This window comes from Arvicanthis niloticus, chromosome 4 (genome assembly GCF_011762505.2).
Source record: "Arvicanthis niloticus isolate mArvNil1 chromosome 4, mArvNil1.pat.X, whole genome shotgun sequence".
Classification (NCBI taxonomy): Eukaryota; Metazoa; Chordata; class Mammalia; order Rodentia; family Muridae; genus Arvicanthis; species Arvicanthis niloticus.
The window spans coordinates 37,599,755-37,613,949 of record NC_047661.1 but is presented as its reverse complement, the minus strand read 5'-3'; the positions used below and the strand labels follow the sequence as shown (position 1 = coordinate 37,613,949).

Genomic DNA, 14,195 nt, shown 5'->3' with positions numbered 1-14,195 from the left:
GAAGACCATGTAGAGGAGTTTCATTGAGTTTGATACATATTGAACTAGAAGGAGCATGAAGGAGAATCCCTTAGTATAATCAGGTCTAGAATATTGGGACTCCCACACTCAACTCTTCCTACACCAGCACAGAGCTGAGGCCACGCAACATAAAACGCAGTCATGGTCAATGGTGGTTTAGGAAGATAGTATCCTTTTTGAATGATATTACATCTCATGGTCACAGATCACAACTATAGTTTATATTTAAAACCAACCAGTCAATGTACAAACTTGTCAATGATAATCCACATTGTGAACAGTGTAAACAGGATCTGATTCGTTCGGGTCATACTGAATACATGTAGCACATATATTAATCAAATGTCTTAATAATGACATTGTTGATAGAAACAGGGTGGATGGCTGATAGGCAGATTTGGAAAGTCCCTTTAACTGGCATTCAATATAGTGTTTGGTCTATCTGTAAAAACTCTTTCAGGAAACATTGCATCAAGCCTTAACCAACTTTCCACAAAGAAGAGTGATTACTAGCACTTTCCCATTGGTTTTATATTTATTTCAAAAGAAGCTTACTCATAATATAACAGGCCTGTACATCTCAACTCAATGAAAGAGATCCAATTACTACTGCTTTTATATCGCTTCTACTTTCTGTACAGTTAACAGTGTGGCTGCTTTCCACAAGAGAGCTATTACTTAGAACTTCCAACTTATGTGTGATAGGTGAGCCTATCACGTGGAACTTACTTAATGCACATGAACTGATTTAATGCAAAGTAGGTTCCAAGGGTTTTAAGTTCTCAGTGTCAAAGAGTTGGTGACTTTTTAAACAGGGCATTACTTTTGGTCCAATTACAAAAATAAATGGCAGATTAACGACCCTAAAAGTATCTATGTTGTTGCTGTAGACATCTCTATGGGTTGAATTATAAATTATTATTTTATCATCTGAATATTTTTTTCTTGTAGACATCTTAAAGTTTTGAACTAAGTATCAAATTTTGTGGAAAAATACCATACCTTTTGACTGTTCTGTGATGATGGAATCATTTCTTCTGAAAACACTAGGAAAAGCAACATAACTGAAAACACAGTTTCTGATTTACTAGGTCTTGAAGATGCAGCATCTTAGATGGAGGAAAACCTCATAAAGTGAAGGACCATCGACAGAAGTCCTCCATGTCTTGGTGAGACACTAGATAAACACAAATGTTACACTCTATGGACTTTTGCTTAAAATATCTATTTAAATTTGAGAGTTTTCAGTGAAGGAAAGAAGAAAAAAACTGCAAAAAAACTTGGAGGAACAGTCAGTGATTGATTTCTTAATGAGAAGAGAACAACAAATTTCTGATTCTATTCTTTTCTAGGGGCCCAGGTGTTAAAAGCTTGGTCCTCAACCAAGGGTAATATTAGTTAGGAGTAAAATCTTTAAGAGATGATACCTAATGAGGGTCCTTTAAGTAACTGGGGCCATGCCCTTAAAGGGGTCTGTGGGGAGCTGGTCTCTTCCTATTTCTCTTTGTTTCTCTTCTGGGACATGAGCTAAGCCATTGACACTGCAGCCTGATTTCTGCTACAGTACTCTGTCACAGGCCCAAACACCAGGACAATCATTGGATTGGAACCACTAAAAACGCTGGCCCAAAATAACTCTTCTTTCTGCATTCATTGGCTGCATTTGCTACACTAAGAGAAAGCGACTTACACAAACCTGCACTGAAGAACTGACTTCATTAAACTATCCCAAAATGCTCAGAAAACCTGCATTCTAGAGAATAAAGTCAAACCAGGACTGCAAAGTCCAAAAACAAGCCTCTAGTCATCCTAATTCATAAGCTACAATGACCTGCTTTCACAGAAGCTCCATTATAGAAGATGAACTGCCCCCCCTAGAGAAGAGTGACAAAGCTTCCCAGTTTTTCAGATACCTATTATCTTAGTTACTGTTTCTAATGCTGAGATGAAACACCATGACCAAAAGCAACTTGGGGAAAGAAAGGATTTGTTTCATCTTAAGGCTCACAGTCCGCCATCCAAGGACCTTAGGACAGACACTCAAGTCAGGAGCTGAGGAAGAGGCCATAGAGAAGTGCCATTTACTGACTTGTTCCTATGGATTGCTCAGTCTGGTTTCTTGTAACACCTAGGACCACCAGCCCAGGGGTGGCACCACCTACACTGAACTAGGCCTCTCACTTCTATGGGAAATCAGGAAAACACACCACAGGCTTGCCTACAAGCTGGGCTAATAGGTTCCTTCAATTGAGGTTCTCCCTTTCAAAATGACTATAGTTAGTATCAAGTTGACATAAAGCTAGCCAGCACATTGTCTGTGTACCATGTGCATGCAGTACTCACAGAGGCCAAAAGAAGTCATTAGATGCCCTGGAACCAGAATTACAGATGGCGTGAGTCTCCAGATGCATTCTGGGAACTGAACCCAAGTCCTCTACCAGAGCAGTAAGTGCACTGAATCATATCTTCAGCCTCCTATCATATTCATTTTATCTTAAAATAAAAAGAAATATTCCATGACAATATACCTACACATGACTTTGTTACAAGAGTTAGAAATATTCATTTTTAAAAGCACATAAGATTCATGAATAGTCATAAAATAAGAAGAAACTCAAGAAGGATGCAAAAAATGTGAATACCAGTAATAAAATACCCAAGAAACTAGTAGAACAGAAGGTACAACAAGAGTGTGGGGGAAATGTCATTTGGGAAAACAGAATGATAAAAATGTCCAGATAGGGACAAGCCTGACTGCATAGGGGTTGATATCAAAAGTATCCCCTCTCCAGGAAAAAGACATCGGGACGGGTATGGCCCTCATGCCTTACTGGACAACGACAGGAGTACTGGAGCCATTACAAGGTCCCCTTTAATTACTGGAGGTCAGACCTCTATCCCTGCCTTGGCAAGATTAGAATCGCCACAACCCTTCTATATTTGGAGAAGGGAGGAGATGTCAGGGGCAGCCCTGCTTATACACTGAAGGCCTAAAATCAGCCATAAGCCTAAAATCAGCAATAGGCCTGACATACATGCCTGCTAACACAAAGTCTTGGGTCTCTATGGAAAACACTGAGGTGTCTATAAACTATTGTAAACAGGCAGCTTTCGTAGAAATCTACCAGCTTGAGTAGTTATAGACCTTGTAAATAGGCAGCCTTGGGGGATAGTACCAACTTTGATAAGGACAAGTGAAGCATAGGCAGAGTCATAGTGACCTGACCCCTGAACCTTCACCCAGCTGATACCCTGTTCTGAAAGATATCTGTACTCCCCCTGAACATCTATGCTCCTATGTCATCCCCTTCCCCACATCCTGCATTTTTCTGTTTATAACCCCTGTGTTAAAAAGTAAAAATTATGATTTGATAATAAAAAAAGAAAAAAAAAAGAAATGAAAAGAAAAGAAATAACACACAGTGTCCCCCTGGCTCTGCTGACTTAGCTTCTGACAATCCATTTTCTTGTTCTCAGAAATACTTTGAATTATAAAATGTTATTGTGGTTTTTGTTAGTATGCTGGGTAAAATAATTTTTATTGATTTCATATTAAATTTCAAAGTTTGTAGTGAGTTAAAATGTCCTTCAACATAATTATAGGTCATATTTATTTTCATATTGTAAAATGCAAGTTAATCTGTTGAACATTTTTTAAAAATGGATTCCTTTTTGAGAATTTCATATATGAGTACTGTATTTACATAATTTTTCTTTCTCTTCTTCCTCCCACTCTTCCCAACCCCCAATACTTTTCAAATGTATCTTATTTAATTATTGTTCATATATGTATGTATATATGTATACATGTATAAGTATGTATGTATATACAAACACTGATAAATAAAGTGTTTGGGGAAAAAAAAGATAAAAAAAAATGTCCAGATAAAGACACAAAGACCATAACTGTTAGAAATGCATTAAAGGGAGAATTGAAGGATATTAACAACATGCCATGGAGTATAAAAATCTAGACATCTGCATTTTGTGACTTTAATGGAGAAATAAATGATGACACAAAATTATATATGAAGAAACAGCCATGAGTTTTCAAAAAACCATTGAAATGTATCAAATCACACTTTTCAGTGTTCTGTGAGTTAAGCAGGAGAAATTCATAGCGTATCATTTTATAACTAAAAGCAATAAATTGCTAGGGGCTGGGGAGAATGCTCAGCAGTGACAAACATTAGCTGTTTTTGCAAGGGCCTGGGTTCAGTTCCTGCAGCCACATGTGCATTGCTCACAGCCATCTGTCACTCCGGTTCCAGGAGCATTTGGTGCCCTTTTCTGGCCTACAGGACACTACATGCCTGTGGTGCACAAACATCCATGTAACAAGCACTCAGACATGAAAAATCTTTAAAGATAAATAAAATTGAGCTGGGCATGGTGGGCCAAGCCTTTAATCCTAGAATTTGAGAGGCAGAGGCAGGAAGAATTTTGTGAGTTTGAGGCTAGCCTGGTCTACACAGTAAATTTCTAAACAGCCAGAGGTATACATAAAGAACCTTCCTCAAACAAACAAACAAACAAACAACAGACAAACAAAGAAGCTAAATAAAATATTAACAGAGAACATTTACAACTAAATAAAAGATTAAAATAACTTAAAATAAATAATTCAAAATTCCAGCCGACTTCTCAACAGAAATGATTGAATTAAGTGTGGATTGAAATCCACAAATGTGTGGAAAGAAAATGAGTTTCCAGACCAGGACACTCTGACTAATTAAAATAACTTTCAACATGAAGGAGAAAATGTTTTAAAAAGTCAGTAATCAAAGCCAGAAAATTCACTGTCAGCATACGCTAACAGATACACAAACTAGAACTCAACCCCCGAGCAGGACCAGACAAGCACAAAGAAACGGTTGCGGAGAGGCGGGTCTGGAAGGAATGCAGGAAGGGATAGTAGCAGCTATAAAAGCAAAATAGGAAACAAAATATATTATTAGATGCTTTTCCTTTTAACTATGTGTTTATTGTGTTTATTGTGTGTGTGTGTGTGTGTGTGTGTGCATTTATATCTATGCACAACATGCATTCAGGGGCCTATGGAGGTCAGAAGAGGACAGCAGAGCCCCTGAATCTGGAGATAGAGGCACTTTTCAGTTGCCAATGTGAGTGCTGGGAACTGAACCTGGGTCTACTGAAGAGCAGCCAGCGACTTTAACCTCCAAGCTGTCTCTTCAGCTCCAATAATTGGTTTTCAAAAACCAGAACTAATCTGTGCAGCTCAGACTTCTTTCACCATACAAAATACATGTGGATGTTCAACAAAGAAAATGTATTTTTCAAAAGATAAGCATAAGATTCTTCCGATTTATCTTACCTAGAGTAATGATAAAGAGAAAACAGCTCATTAAGCAGATATGTATTCTATGTTTGATAATTGTATATTTACATTTCAAAAAATTGCCAACATTCAAAGTGTTGCTGAGGACATCAAGAAAATAAATTGAATGTACTTATTGTATAAGTAGGAATTAAATTTTTAAACTTGTAAAACAATGTTAACAACATCAATATCAGTAATATATCAACATTGGTGGTCTGTCAGATGTTGGTCCAACAGTCTTCTAAGAGTTCATACATATAAAGCTTCATTCTATCACTCTTTATGGAGAGGCCTGACACGGCTGAGGTAGCAGAAAATCTGCAGTTAGGCTTGGCAACTCTGGTTTTCTCTAAGCATCTGAATCCCAGGACCAACTAAAAAAAAAAAAAACAAAACAAAAAAAACCAAAAAACAAAAAACAAACGCCCATCTACAGATAGAAGACACACAGAGAATATACAACAGACACTCCAGTGTACAGATGTACGTGAAACCCTGAGTACAGCCACTGTCTCAGGTTCAATCGTATATTTATTTCACTGTGATCAAAATGATCCAACTAAATTCCACAAGTCCCAAGAGCACTTACTAAAGGAGGAGAATGCAATCTGTGTTATGAATAGAAGAACTCGTTTATCACTTTCAATATTTGACTCATAATCCTATCATACCCATAAGGTGGGAGGAGCTTAGCCTGCCTCAAGATCTGTATAAGAAACCAACTCACCAACTGGAAAAACTTGCTTTAAGAAAACTGAAACAAATCCTGCCTTGGATTCATATAGTTCTATGTCACCCGACAATGGATCATTTCCAACACTAGATTTGTTTAGACTTTTCTCAATGAGTGATACGTTTTCTTTACAGATGTTTATTATTTTATGAGAGACTGTTAATTTGAAATAGGTCTTTTGTATTTTGTGAATAATTATGACCATTATGCTAAAAGAGAGCAACTTTTGGCATTCAATTATACAAAGTTTTCAACTACAGGAAATGGAAAAGCCCGAAGGAAAGCATTTAAGCATTTTATCCAGTTCGTTTTTTGAGTTCTGGTTTAGTGATTCACTGCAACGTAAAGCCAAACTCAAGGCAGCTCTTACTTTTCAGGTTGAAGCTATTGATGTTTGCACACGATGGAAAGATATTTGTTGTAAGTACTGTTATAATGAAATACTTTCTCATTAAAGCACCTTTTATTCATGAAAAGAGAAAATCATTTGCCGGCTCTCTTTGTTCCAGGAACGTGCTAAAGTGCTGTGTGCTATGCAGCTCGGCTCTCCAAGCGCCCAGGCACTGCAAATCAAAACATTCAGCTGTGAGGTTAAAATGAACCAGATAGACAAATAAGCCCGCCCCTCTGCCAGCATTTCTATTTTACACAGCACATACAGAGAGGGCTAACTCTAAATGCTCCTTTTCCTTAATTTTAGAGGCCATTGGAGCCTCCCTTACAGGTGGGCACTCTGATTGCTCTGTATAAGATGCAGAAAAAAAAAATTCTGGTATAATCAGGATTCTATTCTTCACTACATTAAAAATCCCATTCACTATAGGCTTTTTATTTTTTAGTTAAATTTATTTATTTGTGTGTGTGTGTGTTTATGTGTGTTTGTTAGCACACACTACAACACGTATGCAGAAGATAACTTTTGCAGTCAGTTCCCTCTTGATACCAGGTGGGTCCTAGGGAGACCATACAGGTAATCAGGCTTGGTAGCAAATGCCTTTATTTACTGAGCCTATCTCCCCATCTCCCCAGCATTAGTGTGTGTGTGTGTGTGTGTGTGTGTGTGTGTACACAAATACATAAATATATGAAGTGCGTGTATGTTTATGCTTTCCTGTATGTATTGGGTCTTGTATATAGGTGAAATTCAACATGACCTGATGTGCTTGTCCAGGTACTGTGGCTACAGAAGAACACTGGGTGTGTGGCTTTCAGTGTGGTCATCAGGGTATCATCTCCCCTTCTTATCGGCATGAGCAATGCCTTTGCCCTAACAGGATGCTCAGAGGTGTGACAATCTGTAAGACACAGTGAGTGCTCCACTCTGAGACTAACCTGCACACACTAAGCCTCTGGGCTCACCATCCCATCGTATTTTGAGGATTCAAACTGGTAGGTGACCAACAGTTACTAAAGACAAATATATTAGAAGAATACATTTTAATATTTAATTCAAATATTAAAAGTTAATCTTTGTCTTAAAAATTTAATAGAAATACATTTAACACTCTTAACCTGTTGAGTAGATCATAAATATTGACCAGACCAACCCACTGATTCTGAAGGAAATAAATGTTGATTTGCAACTTCAAAAGCTCAATGATACACAAGAAAAAAAACAAAAACAAAAATAAAACAAAACTTATACCACCTACAATAGCTCATCATGGCCTGTCAAATTTAGGACATGAACTTTCAACTTAATTTTTGCTAAATATAATCCCGGACAGAGGCTATGCCTTCTTTTGGTTCAAGCACGCATTCCTGAGAAATGGCTGCGTCTGGGCTCTTTCATTTCTAACTTCTCCCTCATAGCCCAGAGGAGTGGAAAACTTTAGGAATCCTGGCACAGCAATGTATAAATCAAAGCACACTGGTGATCAGTTATAGGAATCCTGTGATGTGCTCCCTCCCCATAGCAACTAGGTGACTGAAAGCTAGATCCACTGAATGATGACTGGAAGATTGTGTTTTAATGTAAGAATCTGTGTGACATCCATCACACACGTATGTAAGGGAAATATTATTATAAGTTGGCTTCATTAAATACCTATGCTAAAAGTCATCTGTCACAAGCACGACACTGTGAAAACACGAAAAATGAGAGCCCTGCTCAATTACAAAAGCAAAATACCTGTAGAAACCTCTGTTGCAAATCCACATACTTCCAAATATAATCTTTATTTCTCAAAGGTGTTTATTGTCTAGTTCCAAAGCAGGACTTGACACACCCACAAGGCCTTTGCCTGTGTTTATACTTGAGCCATCAGGACCAAACTTCCAGAGTCAGTAATACGGGCTCCGGGCCTTAACAAGGGGAAAGTTATTCTAGACATCAGGAACTCTACCAGAAAATTCACAATCCTACCTTCCACCTGCCTGCCTATTCAATTATTTGTTTACTAATAGGCACTAAATATGCAAGTGGGTGGTAGTTTCAGATTAATATTACATACATTCAAAGGTGTTATCTTTTAGTGCATGGCAATAGATTTTGTACATAATCTTTCCATCTCAAATGTATGCATCCACTTAGAAACACCACATCAAAGTACTAAAGATATCTTACCAACTGTTAATCGTCTTCTAGGGTATCAAATGCCAAAGGTCATAAAGTAAGCAGTTAAAATTTCAGAAAAAAAATGAAGACAAAGCCGCTTGTCTTGACACTCTATATGACATTGAAAAATGGAATATAACTCTGGCATGTCTTACCCCGACTGGTTTTTCCATGAAGGCATCCGGTGAATAATTAAGATATACTGAGGTTTGAGTGAACACTCGTGTCAGAAGCTCTCTTCTTCTCCTTGATATTTGATGAAAACTGAGTAACCTCTAGTTTTATTCATGGAAATAAACTCTCTTTTCCACGTGTATTATACTGAAGAACAAGAATAAAAACAGGGTGCCTGGGTGAGGTCTGGGGTCCTGCTAGAGTGTGTGTGCAGCATCCCAGCCCAATGAAAACAGAAAGGGCAGCATGAGAGAGCTGAGCAGCTCCGCTCCTGTTTGGCTTTAAGGATGTTCTTCTAACTCTACCTTGGTAAAAGAAACAGAGATTTATTCCTGTGTTATAGTATTTGGAAAAACAAAGAAACAAATTGTAGGAAAAATACAATTGATTTTTAGGAAACAATTAAAAATGTAATTGTTATTTTCAGGGATTTTTTTGTTTGTTTTTGTTATTGTTCTTTGTTTATTTGGTTTTTGGTTTGTTTTCACATTTGTTCTGTTGTTGTTTGGTGTGTGTATGTTTATGTGTTTGTATGTGTGTATGTGTGTATGCATGTACGTGTATGTATGTGTATTGTATGTATATGTATTTATATGTGTGTATATGTGTATGCATATGTGTGTATGTGTGTGTATATGTGTGTATGTGTGTGCATATGTGTGTGCATGTGTGTGTGTGTGTTTCAATTGTTGTTTTGTTTTGTCACATGCTATCACTCTATAGCCTGGGCTGCTTTTGAACTCAAGATCCTTCTGCCTCATCCTCCTGAGTGTTTAGACTACAGGATTGCACAAGATTTTTTTTTTCTTCAAATCACTGATCCACCATAGACTTAAACTATGATGTCTCAGAAGTGCTTGTTTTCCAATTGGCTAAGAAGTGATCACAGTTCAAATTCAAACTGGATAGGAAGATAATGAACTCCTGGCACAGGTGCCCAGAACTATAGGCTCCTCCCTTCTTTCTCCCTACTGTCCTCTGTCTTATATACGTTTCAACTCTCCCTGTTATTGGCTCAAAGCATTATTTAGGGTAACTTCTTCAACATACTTTAAAAGGTTAAGAGCAGGTTTCGGGCAGCACTTAAGTTAATGCCTGTCATTAATTTTACTGCAGTTATGACTTCTCAAAGAGAATGCTCTGTGCTAGATACTTTTATATTTGTATCTAAATTAATTTTAAACGTATTTTAGTTTGGGGCATAAAGCTGTGCCCACATATATTCTGTTGTAGCTTAGGAAGCCATCACTCAGTGACACCGGTGTGTCATGCAGAGGCTAATGTTAGAAAGAATACTGTGTAACATTTGGCTACAATAATAAATCAAATAGTCTGACTGCCTTCCTTCCTATCCTATTTAAGATGAACTCTCAGAATCATCACAGAGCTATTCAAGAGGTTTAAATACTTCATTGAATTTACCAAATAATTCATGGAATAAGATAATTTTAAATCAATATATTTTCAATAAATGTATTGTTATTTTTTTGGTTTCTAGATGATCTTTTCTCTCCCTAGTTTAATTTCTCTGTCCCTCAGTTACTTGGTGTTGTCATAGCTGTTATGTGAAAGTTCTCCACGATCAGGTCTAAACTTGTGCTCATTTTGAAAACACAGCCATCTGTGGTTTAAAAAAATATATGTACTCTCAATTCCCTTGAAATGGTAGTGAAGTTGTGCATAGGAAAGGATGAGAAATGGAAAACTTGGGGAGACTAGAGCCAACCCTAAAGCCAATCATCCCATAACAAGATGGAAATAAATATTCAAGTGCAGTTGGGTTAAAATGAACGTTTATAGGGGATGAGACTGGACAGAGCACAGCCATGGGCTTCGCCATGTGTCCTCTCAACCTCAGATTTAGTTCAGAGTTCATCGTAAGCGCATGGCATTTGATGGATATTAAATAAGTCAGTGAGGCCAGTTTCTAATTAGGAAGTCAAGATGCACATTGTAATCCGATCTCATCACGGTCTGCCACTGATGATTTTAGAAGAAAATGTAACAGCCCGCAAGTCCCCGTTCATTCAGCTTGTTTAAAAAAAAAATGACATTTTTTAAAAAGAAAATATTCAGCCCTGTTTTGTGGTCCTGATGGCTGCGCTGTCCTTCTCTCACATCCATCTTCATATACAAAACCTCTGATTTCTCTGGTGTTTATAAGCTTTACTATTGAGTACATGTATGCTTATCTTTATCATTGCCAGGTTACAGCCATTATGTAGAAGAGGGACCTCACTTTAATCTTCAATTGATAAATAGGATGTTAATTGATTGAATCGACATATTATTCTAGAGATTAAGCATGTAGGAATAAAATCAGAGTATATCCAAAAGCATACTTCAAGATTTTATTTTAATGCAGAGAGATAACAAGCAGAGACTCTTATGGAGACTATCGCTTTTCATTGACTCCGGTTTAAAATATAGTAGGATGATGCCTGGATGATCACGAATGTTTATTATTCTGTATCATAAAAATAATGACTGTATCAAAATACAACGTGTATATAGTCTGCTTATCACCTTCAGTTTAGAAACAGCGACGTTTAAGGCTGATTACTGCAAGCAAAGTTTTAATGCCATGTACTTCATGCAAATACCAGTAGCCAGGACCATGGAGCACTGAAAAACAGCCCATCAGCCTTGCATTACATTACATTACATTACAGCCTGAAATGACACAATAGTTTATAAACCGTGTTGTGTTTCTGTCCTCCGGATGCAGGTACTGGACCAGGCAGGTTTTTAGCTCTTTGGGTAGATGTGGTTCTTCAAGTTTGAAGCATATACACTAAACAAGAATGATCTTCAAAGGTCCACTAAACAGAAAGGATAAGCAGACAGTTCCCATGGATCCAAGTCTTTATAAAGTATTCAGGTTCTACTCTGTGAAAAGCTATCTGGCCTGTGACTACTTGGTTCATTGAAATAGCCGCTTTACACATCCTTTTGATCTTGGCCGTCTAGAAATAAATGTGACACAAATATAAATAAGATTTTTTTTTAATTGAAGCTTGTAAATCTAGTCCCTCTCAAATCTCCGAGAATGACTGTAAAGAGGAAAGCTGAAATGTACTTCATTTCTTAAGATCAGAGTCTCACAAAGGCCATCCATGTTTGGCGGGTTCAGCTAAGAGATGTTTGCTTCATGTCTAGCTTAGATAATTTATGCTTTGGTTGAATGTGCATGTTCCTTCCAGATCAAGCTGATAAACTTTTCTAAGTTCACCCTTGCAAATCTTTTCCTCATAATAGATCTACTCAAAGGAATATGAGGCAACTTTGATGTATCCCTTTCACCAACCTGTTAGGTTTGGGTCTCTTTGCCTTTCTTGGCATAAGTCTCTCTCTCCTCCTCCTTCTCCCACCCATCAGTGTAAAGATTCTGATCAAAGTTCAGCCAGGGCAAACTGCTCACTACAGTCTTACTCAGAATCCATGCTGGTGCACTCTCCCTCCCTCTCTGTGCTACCGTTTATTAATCCAAGATACCCACATAGCCTTTGATGTTCATTTACCTTGCCCTGGTGGGCTGATTTGATTGATCCCTGTAAACCACCGCAACGATTCGCAGAGAGTGTAAAGACCTTCATTCACTTTAACCATGTTAAACTTAATTTTGATCCTAATTCTGAAAATCGGACGGAATCATCCCTATATCTTACTACTTTGTTTCCTTTAAGAACTTGATGTTTCCTGGTTTACTGTCCAGATGAACAGAAGTAGGCGTTACAAATATAACTTTAAATAGCAAATCGTAGCACCGTTAACATAAACGCCAACTCCTACTCCTCGGTGTCTGAGTCTTTTAAAAATCCTCTGCTAAATCTTTTATTCTTAAGGATTTTTTAAAGTACTTTGCATTGTGATAACTACGATAGAAAAGCCAGCAAGCCTATGGGTCTCGGTGGTTTATTTTATCACAGTTTTACAAATCTGTTCGAAGATTTCATTTTAAAGGCACAGTGGAAGCTTTTTCTCTCTCTCTTCCCACTCGTTTGGCTTGGTAGCTTACTCCCTCCGTAACTTGATAACATTTTATAGCAGCCAGCGGTATTTAATGATAGTGCTCCCCTGAGAACAAACCCTGTCAACAGGGACACACCACAGTGGCTGGAGAATACTGGACACAGAGACAAGGTCTTTGGTCCCTCTGCCCAGCTCTCTCCCCGCCCCCCCCCCCCATGTCTCTCTCTCTCTGTGTCTCTCTCTGGAGTCACAAAAGGCAGTTCGCAGCTGGAAACAACAAGTTGCGCCATGGATCTAAGCGATCTACTCAAGTAGCAAGCAGAGTCCCTGACTCAGCTGGAATCTCGGTTGCCAGGCGAATTAGGAACCTCCAAACCTGGTCCAACCACACGCTTAAAAGTGCTTTTGCTGCTTGACAGAAGGAAAGTGACGCAGAGGGGAATGGACCCACTGAACAGCGGTCGCTGTCCTCCCTTCGTGCCCTCAGCCTGTTGGAGAGTCCTAGGGCTCACCGTATGTGCCCAAGGACCATGTAATTTCCATTCTCTCCAAACGCACGGGAGGCTGGACACAGTACCGAGCTCCCTAGCACCTCGGACACCTTATGGGCTGATCCTTTGTTTACCATGTAAATCACACGGGGGTTCGCTCTTCGCCCTTACCCTTGCCTCACAACCCGATGCAGAGAGAGCCTGAGAGCACCCCCAAACTCCCCCTCATCCCATCTCATCCAAAGAAAGCTTCGCGAAAACCTTTCCCCGAACCTTTAAAAAAAAAAAAAAAAACAACCTAAAAAAAAGAACCTTAAAATTCTGCTGCACCCTGGTGACTCGCGTAACCCCCCAGGGATACCCGCCTCCTAGGAGGGAGCCTGCTTCCCAGTCGGCTTGGGAAACTTAATCAGTATCCCAGATGTGAGGCCAGCGTCTGGAGCGCGGAGACTGCACCCTCTCTTACCCGCAAAGTTGCAATCTGGTGGCTGAAGTGGCCGCGGTGGGCTCTGCGGACGCACGGCACCAGTGCTGTGCCTGGTGCTAACGCAGCTGGTCAGTTCCGATGGGGTTTCCGTAGTCGCTGCCGAGTTTTTTGGAGCATTCCAAGGGGGGGAAAAAACCCGCACGAAACCAGAGCCCACGCAGCTGGCACAGAACTGGGCGGAGTGAGGATGCTGGAGAGCCAGAGCAGGGGCGCGGGGGAGGGGCGGCCCAGGAGGGGGCGGGGTGCCCAGGACGACAGCCTCACCCACCCGGCACTGATGCTCTCCCCACCCACACCCCCAGAAAAGTTGCGTTCTCAAGGTGGCCAAAGAGCAGCCTGGAGGACCGCCCCTACCCATCCAGGGTCTGCCCGAATGGATGCGCATCCCACGCACCTCCCCAAGAGCGGGTATAAAGGAC

At 39.4% G+C, this 14,195-nt stretch overlaps 1 protein-coding gene across 3 annotated transcripts in view; it reads right to left on the bottom strand.

Annotated features, from left to right (window-relative positions):
• Trpc4 (transient receptor potential cation channel subfamily C member 4) overlaps window positions 1–13,976 on the bottom strand; it is a 161,476-nt gene extending 147,500 nt beyond the window's left edge. For 2 of the 3 annotated variants that reach the window (XM_076932362.1, XM_076932364.1), the window contains exon 1: window positions 13,756–13,976. The gene's annotated coding sequence lies outside the window, so the exon portion shown is untranslated. Of the gene's footprint in view, window positions 1–8,807; window positions 8,944–13,755 lie in introns of those variants that run through there. The other variant, XM_076932363.1, reaches the window with a different exon arrangement.
• Window positions 13,977–14,195: the final 219 nt, after the last annotated feature.